A 14,263-nucleotide genomic window follows, 5' to 3' on the forward strand; every position below is an offset into this window, starting at 1 on the left:
TCCATTAAAATCAGCTATCCTCTTCACTATGGGAGTGTCTCTGGATGCAAACTCACAACCACACATTGGCAGGTACTGTACTAGTCTGATGGTATAAATACAATTGGCAGGTCAGATGTCCCACCCAGCAACATACATACTATACAAATACTCATTGGATTGGCTTTGTAATCTGACTGACCCGAGAGGAAGTTGAAATTAAGACTGAATCATTCATCTGCAAGATTGCAGAATGTAATTAGGACATTCTCCAGAGTGAGGGTGATTATGTTTGGCACACACATTGTGGGCTGAAGGGCCTGTTCCTGTCCTGTACTTGTCTATATTCTCTATTCTATGTGGTGAGAACCACAACAGGCAGTATAAAGACCCGTGCAGATCCTTCCACAAGAATCTGATCTTTTTTGGATCAGAGGGAACTGCATCGTGTCAAAAGCGATCAACATTATCACTGGCCTTAACTATTTTTAACCTAGGTTTAATCTAGACCGCCACATGGGGCAATTGCCATATCGTACAGGCATATTTGCTCTTCATATCTATGCCAACCAGTTCACCATTGCCTTGCCTGGCAGAATAACACTTCATTACCTTCCGATGTCCCATCTGTGAACAGTAATGGTGTGGCACAGCTATCTTCTTGGCTGGCTGGTATTAATTGAAAGGCTGTTCGCCTTCGCTGAATGGGAAATGAGTGATTTCTGATGCACTTAGGTGTATTATTGGCAGATGTACCAAGATACAGTGAAATGCTTTGTTTGCTTGTGATCCAGGCAAATCTTACATCAAGGTAGCATAAGAGAGAAAAGGAAATGCAGAATACAGAGAAAGCACAGATAAAAGTGCAAAGGCGACAATGACGTAGATTGGGAGATCAGGAATTCAAGAATCTGATTACAGTGGGAAATAATTTTTTCTTGAATCCGGTGGTACGGGCTTTGAATCTTTCGTATCTTTTGCCTATTATGAGAGGAGAGAAGAAAGTGTGACCAGGGTGTGTGTGGTCCTTAATTCTGCTGGTTGCTTTCCCGAAGCAAAGTGAAATGTAGAGAAAGTCAACAGGATGGAGGCAATTTGGACGAGGTTGTGTTCTGAACTCTCTGTAATTTCTTACGACCTTGGGCACAGCTGTAACCATACCAAGCTGTGATGCATCCTGAGACGATGGCGCATCTGTCGAAATTAATAAGAGACAATTAGTTGTGTCGAATTTCCTCAGCGTCTGAGGAAGAAGAGATGATGGTGTGCTTCCTAGGAGAGAGCAGCAATATGGCAGGACCAAGATAAATTGTTAGTGATATTTATACCACCAAATGGTGGTGGTGAGTCTGTGAGGAATTCTTTGCCACAGAAGGCTGTGGAGACCAAGTCAGTAGATATTTCTAAGGCAGAGATAGATAGATCCTTGATTAGTCCGGGTGTCAATTATGGGGAGAAGGCAGGTGAATGGGGTTATGAGGGAGAGATGGATCAGCCATGATTGAATGATGGGGTTGACGATGGGCCAAATGGCTTAATTATGCTCCTATCACATGATCTTATGACACCTAGCAACTTTATCAGCTCTTGATCAGCTGCAGTTCAGTACCACTGATACAGAAGGGTGTGTACTCTACCCGTTTCTCTCATATTGCTGTCATTGAGGGAGAGGTTGATGTTGATGCAATGTTACTAAGCTCTCTATCTCTTTACTTTGCCCATTTTGTCATGGTTTAAAATCTGGCCCAGTACAGTGATGTCAGTTGCAAAATTGTGGATGGAATTAGGGCACAATTCACTGTTGTGAGTGCAGATAAGGTATAGTATAGATAGTATTTATAGTGCAAGTGTAGAGTATAGTAAGGGGTTGACAATGACGTCTGCAGGGCAGTGGTGTTAAGAGTTATCATGGCAGTGGTATTGTGTCCCCCACAATATTGTGGCCTGTGGGTCAGGAAGCTGAGGGTTTGTTCAGTTTAGTTTAGTTTATTGTCAGGTGTACTGAGGTGCAGCGAAATACTTTTGTTGTATGCTATCCAGTCAGCGGAAGGACAAGACATGTTGCTGAGGTGAGTATGGTTTGGAGGTGAGTATGGTTAAGATTATGGTGTTGAAGGCAGAGCGATATACAGTAATTAGCAATGTGGGGTGGGAATCCTTGCCATCCTGATGTCCCAGGGATGAGTGTAGTGTAGAGGAGTTGCAGTAGTGGATCAGGGCTGTGAGGGTCCTGTGCGGAAAGTCATACACTACTGGGCGGAGGAAATAGTGGAACTCCTGTGTGACTGCTTGGAATCAGTGGACTGGTCAACGTTCAAGAACTCCGCAGCCAGCCTGATTGAGTAGGCCATTGCAATTGCAGTGTACAGAGAACAACGTGACAAACAAGACAATCGGAATGTTCCCATGATTGAATTGTAACACCCAGAGTAGTGTTTGCAGACATCTTTAATTCTCTTTACAACAATCTTATGCAGTGGATCAAGGCTGTCTGAAGGCTGGTTTTGACGTGTGCCATGAGCAGCCTTTCGAAGCACTCCATGATGGTGGTAGACAGAGATACTGGACTGTAATCATTCAGGCATTCTATCTATCTTTCCTTTGGCACCGGACAATAGCGGTTTTCATAATATAGATGGAAACATAAAATTGTTGTAAGGAGAATTAAGGATGGCTGCAAACACTGTTGTAAATGTTACAATTCAATCATGGTTTCCGACTGGGGAAAGCGCAGATTGTCTTGTTTGTCATGTTGTTCTCTGTACAATGCTGAACCACACGAGATCAATCTCTACAGCTTAAAATAATTTGATAAATAAGTTGCTCTGAGCTGAAATGGTGGATGAAGAGCGAAAACACGATCTTCAAAGCAAATGGCCCAGATAGGATGACAAGTGAGAGTATGAAATGAATCTCAAGGTTAACGGATGACCATTTTAATTTTGAAAATTAAAAAAGTTGGGCATCCGATCAGATAATTATCATTAGCAACATTTTCGTGGTTGATATGCTGTAATAAATGGTGTTGACGAACACAAAAATCCTGGAATTTCTGTTGCACATAGTGATCCAATTTAGCAACAGGGAAATGCGAGTTCTAACCTTGTAAAATTCTGGCATTTTGCAGGATATGTGGGTTCTTTGTTGTAGCAGAGATGCATCAATGTTGGAAGTGGCCAACTGAAAGATACATGCTTCATTTGATGGTGCAGATGAGAAGCAGAGGAATGGGTGAGAGGGATGTGCCTGTCAGTGTACAGTGTGGATGGGTTTGTAGGAGTGAATTCTGAAGCTCTGTAAATTAGGCTTCCAGCACTGGAAATCAGTAAGTGGTTTGTCTCTGGCTAAAAGAAAGAGAAACAAAGACCTGGTTTTACTTACATCCTTTCAAAACATTGCAAAGCCTTTTAAATCAAATAAATTGCTTTCAAAGGAATCACAGCAACCAGTTTGAGCATAGTGCAGATCAACTGCGAGTTAGTTGGTAAATTTATGTCTCCTGATCTGCTAGAATCCAATCCCACTTGAGAGATGCCAAAAAAAGTTCTACACTGACTTGCTTGTCCATTCTGAAGAATGTGCTGAGGTGATATCTTTGTAAGACATGTTAAATTGTGGCATCTATTCATTTCTCCTGTCAATCTAAAATATCTTCTGGCTGTATCTTAAAGAACAAATGAGTGGTCACGGGTATCCAGGCTCGATGTTCAACCCTGATTCAGTATTGTTTGTGGCAGCTCGCTATGTACTAATGTCGATCCTACATTACATCAGTGATAATACATAAAAAGCTGGAGTAACTCAGCGGGACGGACAGCAGCTCTGGAGAGAAGGAATGGGTGACGTTTCGGTTCTTCAGACTGGTTCGGGATTAGGGAAACGAGAGATATAGATGATGATGTAGAGAGATAAAGAACAATGAATGAAAGATATGCAAAAAAAAATAACAATGATAAAGGAAACAGGCCATTGTTAGCTGTTTGTACACAAAAATGTTGGAGAAACTCAGCGGGTTCAGCAGCATCTATGGAGTGAAGGAGATAGTCAACGTTTCGGGCCGAAGCCCTTCTTCATTCTGATAGGGGGTGGGGGGAGGCGGGGAGAAGAAAGGAAAAAGGAAGAGGAGGAGCCCGAGGGCTGAGGTAGGAAGGGGAGGAGACAGCAAGGATGCAGACTCCCCAAGCGGAATATGAGGTGCTGTTCCTACAATTTCTGGTCGTAGAGTTGGAGGGAAGGGGGAATCACAGTTCCCTCCAACCCCCCCTCTGTGATTCCCCCTTCCCTCCAACTCTACGACCTCCGGAGACATTGTTAGCTGTATGTTGGGTGAAAACAAGAAGCTAGTGCGACTTGGGTGAGGGAGGGATAGAAAGAAAGGGAAATATGAGATGCTGTTCCTTAAACAAATTGGAGGAACAGCATGTTATATTTCGCTCGGGCAGCTTACAGCCCAGTGGTATGAATATTGATTTCTCTCACTTCAAGTAGCCCTGGCATTCCCTCACTATATCTACCCCACCCAAGTCACACTAGCTTCTTGTTTTCACCCAACGAACAGCTAACAATGGCCTGTTTCCTTTATTATCGTTACATTTTTGCATATCGTTATTTCACTGTTCTTTTTCTCTTACATCTCTCTATATCTCTCATTTTCCTAATCCCTAATCAGTCTGAAGACCCGAAATGTCACCCATTCCTTCTCTCCAGAGATGCTGCCCGGCCCGCTGTTACCTCAGCTTTTTGTGTCTATCTTTGGTTTAACCCAGCATCTGCAGTTCCTTCCTGCACAGGGATAATTCATAATTGTCTTTGAACTTGTTAAAGCAAACTGCTACAAACAACGTGAAAATAAGATAATCTATTTCTGAAATGCTAATAAAGACAAGAAAATGTGTTTCTGAAATGATGATTCTCAGAGAAATGTTAGCATGTATCAGGGATACATGCACTTCATGGAAGTAATGCCAAGGGATGGTGTATGCCTCTATAAAACAACACCTTGAATAGGGCTGCAGCCCTTCAGTGCTGCGCTGCAGTATAAATGTTTGTGTTTCATTCTCAGGCGTTTTACAAAACTGAACAATTCGACTCAAAGACAAGAATTCTATCAAATTGACAACGGTCGGGATACAGATAAAAATGAATGAAAATGGATAATACAGATGCTGCTGAATAGTAAGATTAAACGAGAACTTACCAGTTTGAACTTTGATGTTTATTTTATGCGGAGTTACGATGAGGGATTACGTGAAGAGCCCGCATGCGCATCAATCTTCAAAGCAGCAGTGTGAAATCACAGATAACAGTTGTTGAACTGAATATAGTAAGATTCGAGAAACTAGAACGACCAGCTGACCTTTATGAGAGAGGGTTGGGAGTGGAGGGCACGTAATCCCTCATCATAACTCCTCATAAAATAAAGATTAAACTTCAAACTGGTAAGTTCTCGTTTAATCTTACTAATTTACTTCGTATTCACATGAGTGACTACGTGAAGATTTCAAAGCTCTGTGATTTCATGCCATGAACACGAGTCCATGCGTCACACACTGCATCAATTGACCAGGGATGAGTGAAATTTAATAAGCATGACAGAGATTGGAACAACCCATAACCCTCGCTGCTGATGTTGATGTTGTTGCAGCCCTGTGAGATTTGAAAACATCAGTGTTCACTCCTGCACAAGCCAAAACCCGTTTTAATCACCTGGGGATGGTCTATACTGATACCTAAGTATGAGTTTCTTTTTTTTTTTTTTTTTGTAACTAACAATATTGCTAGTTCAGAACCTCTATGGCTCTGGGTGAGATAATGACTCTTGTAGATGTATGACCACACCCACAACCAAAGGTCCATGGGGTATGCCATGAAACTAGTCTGAGACCCAACGCCCCCGGTCTACTCTGCAAGACTGTCAAGAACATAAAGTAACATATTATTTGCAGATGTAACCATCCTGTCCAGTCGTAGCTTATGCAATGACTGGACCTGTTGCGCTGTACCCAGCACCATGAGGATAAACACTTTGTAAGTGATTTACGTCAGCAGGACGTAAACATCCCATATCTCCGAGTACCTGGGCCTGGGGAATTTGAGTTTAAGAAACCCTTCATAAATCTGGATATGAGAGGTTGTGACCCGACAGCGTGGTGTCCCGACCCCAGCAGGAAGTATGACGACAAGGCACTTCCAGCACAAGTTATAGCACTGTAACTCCATCTCTCGTGTAATATAGTTTTGAGAGAAATTCCAAGACATCTGTTATACGTACCGTGTCATATGATATATTAGACTGTAAACAGAACACTTCCCATTCCTTGATATAGGAGATGTACTGTTTCTTGGTACTATCTCTTCAGGCCGCAGTGATTACATCCACCATACAACCTGACAGTCCGAACCCCAGGAAGGGTCTTCTCATAGTCTGTAAACCAATAATTTTATTTGCTCATGCAGAGGATGGTTCTCCCCAGTCACGGGGTGAGCCGGCAGGTTTATGCATTTGGGAACAGCCATAAAAGGCTCTGTTATCATTCCCAGTATGAGTGGACCTATGGCTGTGTAGGCCAGACAGGCACGATCAAAAGCCTGAGGCGGAGTCTTGCTGGATTTTAAGCAAGCACCGACTGATGAGGCAAAATGGAGGAAAGACATAAAGAACATTCCTCCCCAGTGTAGCGAGAATGCATCCATCGCCACTACCCCTGAGAATGGCCGCAGATATCTTTGTAACTGGTGATTGAGACTAGATGCAAACAAATCGATATTTGGTGTTCCATCAAGTCACAATGTCATTAAATACTTTGTGATCCAACATCCATTCTGTGTTGTCATTGATTTACGTGATGATACGCCAGCGCCAAATGAGGTTAGGTAAACTTATCACAGGAAATTGACTTGATTGCACCCATGTGATAACTATATGCTATATCACCATAGTGTGTCTACTTGTAGTTGAGCATGCAGATATGTATATTCGCACAATAAGCCTTTAACTCATAGAACGCACTCAGTGACTTTGGGTAGTTGATACCATATAACTGAGGGATTGGTGACTCATGCACATCCCATCCGCCTCTGTGACTAGAGATGGGATAGTAATTTCCCATCTTTGAGCACCAGCATTAGTTTGTAATAACTGATGGTTTAATGACCAAGAGTAAGTACTGGAGCAATGCTGAATACTGTTTGTTCATCATTATGACTTTATAGCTTCAGCTGGTAATAGCATAGGTCTATGACCTACATGGTACTTGAGATCTTGCTCCTTTTCTTCTTCTTCTTCTATGTAGTGTTTTTTGGCGGTTGGCAAACAACTTTTTTGGTGCATTACCGCCACCAACTAGCATGGAGTGTGGAACAAACAACACCATTACATATACTAATAACCTATATCCTTCCGAACAAATTAGTTACCCTAAGAAAAAGCAACAGGATTTGATAGCACTTATATGAACTCCCTTGCAAAATATCTACCAAATCAAATTGTACTCTTTCTTTTCCGAACTGCTCGCTCATCCGTCCTCTCTCCTCCTCATACATCTCACAATGTACAATGACATGCTCTATTGTCTCTTCTTGTCCACAGTATTCACATCTGCCTGTATTATGCTTACCTATTATAAAAAGTGTACTGTTCAGACCAGTGTGTCCAAATCTAATTCTTGAAATTACTGTCTCCTCTTTTCTGTTTTTTCCTGCACATCTCATTTCTCCCACTTTCCTCTGGACTCTGTAGAACCACCGTCGTTCCGCTCTTCCTCCCATTGCTTTTGCCATCTTTCCTTCAATCTTTGCTTAATAATGTCTTTGATTTCAGTTTTACCTATGTTAATACTTAAATCAATCTTACTTCTTTTTGTTACCTCTTTTGCTACCTTATCTGCCATTTCGTTTCCTCTAATGCCAATGTATGCTGGTACCCACAAAAATATGACTGTAAGCCCCATCATTTGAATTCTGAATAGTGTTTGTTGTATTTCAATCAAAATGTCTGGTCTACTGTCTGAATGGCTGTACTATAAACTCTTTATTGCTAAACTTGAATCTGAACAAATAACTGTCCTTAAAGGCCTAGTATCCTCGACCCACTGTACCGCTAACAATATTGCAATCATTTCACCTGTGTATACTGAGACTTCATTATTGATCCTCTTCCCTACTTTGATGTGAAATTCTGGTACAATAAATGCTACTCCTACTTTAGCTACTGAATCTTTTGATGCATCTGTATAAATTTGGACAAAACCGTAGTATCTGTCAATGTATTCCTGTATGATGACTGAATTATACATATGTTGTTTATCCGTGTTTTTCTGTTCTAATATTGTAAAGTCTACTGTTGCATCTGGAAGTATCCAAGGTGGAATTGAAGGTAATGGAACCGTTGGAACCACATTTAATTGTGCTATGCTGATTTGTAATGCTCTCTGGGTCACTGTCCATCCAAAACTTTTTGTTTCCCTTCTCTCCTTTTCCCAGCATGGTTTGACAGTAACTTGTGCTGGGTGTTCTTGACTGTGGCCCTGTAGGTTAATCCAGTAATTCAATGAAAGCTGTATCCTTCTCATCTCTAGAGGCATCTCCCCCATTTCAACCTGTAATGCTGCTGTTGGAGTTGTTTTTATTGCACCTGTACATATTCTCAATGCCTGATATTGAATGTTGTCTATTTTCTTAAGAGAAGTACTTGATGCGGACCCGTACACCACACAACCATAATCTAACACAGATCTAATTAACCCAGTGTATATAGCCTTCAAAGCTGTTCTATCTGCCCCCCCAATCACATCCAACTAAACATCTCATTACATTAAGTATCTTCTTACATCTCTCCACTACTTTCTGAATATGAACCATCCATGTAATCCTCTCATCAAACCATAAACCTAAAAATTTATAGTATTTTACTCTCTCCAATTCCTGGTTATATAATTTTAGTTGTACCTCACTACCAATTTTCTTCCTAGTAAAAAACATTATATTTGTCTTTTCCACAGAAAATTTGAATCCCCATTTATATGACCACTCTTGTACCTTTATTATAGCCCTCTGTAGTTTCTGCACAATAAACTTCACATTTCTCCCCCTTTTCCAGATTGCCCCATCATCCGCAAACAGTGAAACTCCCATTTCATTTACAATTTCTTCATATACATCATTTATCATTACTAAAAATAGTAAAGGACTTATTATGCTCCCTTGAGGTGTTCCATTTTCAATATCTAATGTTCTTGAGTATTGATTTCCAACTCGTACTTGTATTGACCTCCCAAATATAAAATCCTTAATCCATTTAAATATACGCCCTTTAATCTATCTTGCTCCTTTGCATGATGTAAGTTCTGATAATGTAAAGGCCCCAATCATGCAGCTGAAAAAGCAGCCCCTAAATTGTCAATTATACTGGCCACAATGAATAAACAACGAGATTGTCACAAGCTTTCATTAATTCTAATCTCTTGCCCCAGGGCGGAGTCACAGACAATTAGTAGAGTTAAAGGTAAATCGCAATCTATAATTCCAGTTTGTATCAACTTAAATTCAACTGGATGGATGAAAAACCCCAATTTTTCAAATATTAGTTTTGCGGCTGAAACAGCTAATTTAGCAAGATTCAGCATTTTCGAATAACATCCAGATAGGCCATAAATATGTATTTTCAAGCTTTGAGCAGCCCAAGCACTGGCTTGGAAATTTGGTAAATAACCTGGGAGCTGAAGTTTGCCAATTTCGCAAAACTTTAACTGCTATCGTTGCCCATCCAGCTAAATTTCAAACATCTCCGGTGAACCCTGTGAATGGGAACTGAATAGCATGCATCTTTGAGATCGATGCATGCCATAAAGTATCCTATGGCAATCCGTTGTAGACAGTAACAAAGTTTCCCATTCTAAAAAGTCCATACTGCACATGTGAATGTGAGTTAATCAAGGGTGATCCGACATCATCTTCGATCTGATGTTATTTGTGGACATCGTGTAAAACAAGTGTAATCTACAGAAAACTCATAACTTGTCCACACACCCCGTGTTTCGGGAAGAGCCAGAGCCACCTACCTCCATGGTTACCAGTGGTCTTATGGTAAGTCCAAAAGCCCCTGATACAGATTCTGTTTCCGTCCTCAGGTTCAATTCCTTAAATTGGAGGATAGGACTGCTGGGGTGCGTGGATTGCATGTTTTCTCTCAGGGCCGGCTTGGCATTGGCCTAAAAGACCTCTGCCCAGAGAATCAGCTTTCAAGTTGCCACCAGCTTCAGTGAACCACTTACTGCCAATGGAGGCGTAGGGGTGTTGTCACCGAAAACGGTGAGGCTTTTGCTCGTCGTAGGTACCTTGACTAGTCCAACAGCTTTACTTCCTCATCCAGGTTTTTTACCTGTTTGGCTAGGTCTTCTCCAAGGAGAAGATTTGTTCGGCTGGACATTGCTGTCCTCACCATCCATAGTCTCCCCAGAGAGCGCTGTTCACTGCCGGCCGGCACTTTGTTCCTGTAATGATGTGACGTGAGATCACTGATGCTTGCCAAGCTTGTAATGTGAGGGGTAGTCTGGCCCTGGGTTTTCTGTCATAGGCTGTAAGCCAACTCTTCCTTGCGGTGGCTCCTTCGTTTGCATGGATATCGCAACCTTTGATGCCCTGACAGAATTCTTGAATCCCACGCATGCACTCCAGTATGTTTCACGGACATACTTCCGAGTTTGGAGTCAGTCACACACTGACTGCCTACGCTCCCCTCCTCAGAGAGGGAGATATAATGCAGCCCTACACCAGGTGCTGCTGTAGGTCCCCGACAAGACCTGTGCTGTTAAGGCCCCGACCACGGACCATATCAGGATGGAGCATCTCCTCAGTGGGATGAATGCCCTGCGGATGCATCCATGCTCCACCTGGGTAAACATCTGAGGACGTACCCATGGAGGGGAACCCTCCTTTATTTTTTTCTTCCCTACACTCCCCTCCTCAGAGAGGGAGATATAATGCAGCCCTGCACCAGGCGCTGCCGCGGCCCCTTGAGACCCAGCGCTGATATGATTCCGTTCCTTGGAGTATATCATGGTGGAGCATCTTTTCTATGAGTTGCTCTATCAGGGGAAAACGTCCGAAGACGCTCCCCCTGCAGAAGGCGAACCCTCCCGGCCGGACTCTTCCGAGTCAACCTGCCTACTGAGCTGGGTCTCCCCATGGAGCTGGGTTCCCCTCGCGGAGCCGGGATTCCCCACGGCCTCCGTAGCCGGGGTTCCCCGAGCTGGGTTTCTCTCCGTGGAGCTGGGGTTTTCTTCCGTAGAGCCGGGATTCCCCAAGGTCTCCACCAATTTAGACCCCGGAACGTCATGTAGGAGGAACTCTGTAAAAGAGCTTCCTGAAAAACAAAAAGCACTACCTGAAAAATAAGTTTAAAACTTACCTTCAGGTTTGAAACTTACCGCTGGAGGAGCGCCGCGCCTGCCAGCCAGTACGTACGCCATGCGTTAGACATAATTATGCGCATGCGGGCTGGCGGGCTCTTCACATAGTCACTCACGTGACTCCGAAGTAAAATACAAAGGCTGTTAATGGAAGGTGACCAAAAGCATTAGCATTTATTCGCTTCGCACAGTTATAGCCTGACCTGCTGAGCATTTCCCGCTTTTTCTATTTTTAATACGATGAACAACTTCATCTTTTTATTTTGGTCTGCTCTTCCCTTCACTTCTCTTCTGGATTTAGTTTAGTTTAGTTTAAAGTCACAGTAAAAGAAACAGGCTCTTCGGCCCACCAAGTCCGCACCGACCAGCGATCCCCGCTCATTAACACTATCCTGCACGCACTAGGGAAAATATTACATTTTTTTATACCAATTAACCTACAAAGCTGTACATCGTTGGAATGTAGGAGGAAACCGAAGATCTCGGAGAAAGCCCACGTGGTCACGGGGAGAACGTACAAACTCCGTGCAGACAAGCATTCAGAGTCGGGATCGAACCCGGATCTCTGGCGTTGCAAGTGCTATAACGCAACAAATCTACCACTACGCCACTATGCCGACTTGGCTAGCTATGATCATCAGTAGCAATATTCATTTGAAACTAACGTTGTTATTGGCCTTCCGCAATGCCCTTCCTTTGGAGATGTTGCTACAGAGAGACTCAGAGAGTCTGCATCTCGCAGCAAACAGGGCGGAGATTGTGGGAGGTGTTGTTTAGTCAGTAGTCTGTAGCTCTTGTCTGCACTTCAAATTTCCAGCATCCCTTCTTATTCCCTTGCTTCGCTTTAACCTTGTGAAAGGTTGAAAAGGGAGTGAGATGTATCTTCTAGATCTTTCCATAGGCTTTAAAAATGTTTAGACCACAAAAAATAAAGTAGCTTTTCCTGATGTTTTATTGTGATTTAAAAAGATTTAACCTATATTTTCTATTCATTAGCACGATTTTGTATGGCTTTGGTATCAGTCACAGTAAAGATTGGAAAGCTTTGACAATTGGATGTTTTAGACATGTTTTAATACTTTAGATAAATACATAATCACAGTTTGCCACTTTGTGTGGATGCTATCCGTGCAGAGTGTTCAATTATTGGTTATATCAGTTTTTATGAATAAATGTACCATCATGGGATTAACTGGAACTTTTGGTGTCAAAAGTCAACAGGGAATTCGGCCCAATGATGTAGACAACTTTGGACCCAATTTCCCAATGATGTTCCCACAAGATTTTCCAAGGGGTTCCTTTCATTGTTATCATGTTATCTCGTCCTCCTCCTGCTTCTCTTCATTTGTATGTGTTATGATTATTAAATTGTGCTACACTCTTCACATCTGCTCTTCCTTTGAAGCAGTTTCCAGATTACCAGTGGGGCACATAAATGTTAATTTAATAAGAGAATAATATGTATGCAGCATAACAATGATTTGGCCAGTCATGAAAATTTAAGTACGTTTCAGGATTCATGTTAAGCTGACAGTGGTTATTGCACAAGGAGCTGAAATTTGGAGAACTGTTCTAAGAGCTGCTTTGTTGGTGACTGCTTTGTGGTTCTCATGACAATGAGCAGCAAGAAGCATTACAAGAGCAGAACTGCATGGTGACAAACTGAAGTGATCATTAAAAATAATCTTTCTTTCCTTTGCATCACCGGTTGGTTTTATTAAACACTTGTTACACTAGAATTCAACTGCCCAGCAACATTGTGCATTTCCAGAATCACGCCGCAAATCGTCAATTCCATTTTAGTGGGCTAGGGGCCCGGTGATGTGCAATCTTAGACACGTCACCTTCTGTATTCTTGAAGCCATTGAATGTATGCTGAGAGAAAATAGAAGAAAGCTGCTGAACAAAAATAAAAAACCACAAGATTGAAAAGAAGAGCAAGAAGAAACTGAATAATGAAAGAGACAGGAGATGAGGAAGATACATCTAATTGACTGATGGATACAGACTGGATACAAAGGACTGGAAAAGTGAAGAGACAAGTCTCAAGTAAAAGAGGGTACACAAAAATGCTGGAGAAACTCAGCGGGTGCAGCCGCATCTATGGAGCGAAGGAGATAGGCAACTTTTCGGGCCGAAACCCTTCTCAGACTGAAGAAGGGTTTTGGCCCGAAACGTTGCCTATCTCCTTCGCTCCATAGATGCGGCTGCACCCGCTGTGTTTCTCCAGCATTTTTGTGTACCTTCGATTTTCCAGCATCTGCAGTTCTTTCTTAAACTCAAATAAAAGAGGAATGAAATAAACCAAAATATAAAGTTGTACAGAATAGTAACAGGACTCTTAACTGTATGATATTGTTAATATTTATTATTTTGGTCAAGCTAGGAATTGGAAAATAAGAATGGTTAATAAGGAGATAGTTTTATTTCTCAGTTCTCTCCCGATCCATTAAGATACCCAGGAGCCACTCTCTGTCCTATTTTAGTAAGGAAGAGAATAGACTATGCATAATTCATCATCAGGTTCAGACCAGAACAATCCTTTGGCAAATTAAAGGAACTTGCACGACATTTCCAACAGTCGCTTGTATTTAAAAAATATTATGAGACCGAGTTGAATTGCATGGGACCTCATTTTGTTCTGCTGGTCAATTTGATGCCAATGAACATTCAACTATAATGGAAAATGTTGTACTTACGATGAATTCTACACCAACAAACTTCCTGCTATCACACAATGAAGCCGACATCTGCTGCGGTGTCCAGAGACATGTGACACGTCTAGAAACACGTGCATACATTTAAGACAGGATTGGTGCAGAAACTGCTACAGGTGCAGAGCCTTGTAGGGCTTGCTTTACAATAATATAACAGGC

The 14,263-nt window shown here is 42.1% G+C and overlaps 1 long non-coding RNA gene across 1 annotated transcript; it reads left to right on the plus strand.

Moving 5' to 3' along the window:
* Window positions 1-5,077: 5,077 nt before the first annotated feature.
* Window positions 5,078-8,184, plus strand: LOC129706566 (uncharacterized). Its single transcript, XR_008725074.1, has 2 exons — window positions 5,078-6,128; window positions 6,163-8,184. It is a non-coding gene; the product is annotated as an uncharacterized LOC129706566 (long non-coding RNA).
* The last annotated feature ends 6,079 nt before the right edge of the window (window positions 8,185-14,263 follow it).

The sequence above is a fragment of the Leucoraja erinacea genome, chromosome 19 (genome assembly GCF_028641065.1).
Source record: "Leucoraja erinacea ecotype New England chromosome 19, Leri_hhj_1, whole genome shotgun sequence".
NCBI classification, from domain to species: domain Eukaryota; kingdom Metazoa; phylum Chordata; class Chondrichthyes; order Rajiformes; family Rajidae; genus Leucoraja; species Leucoraja erinaceus.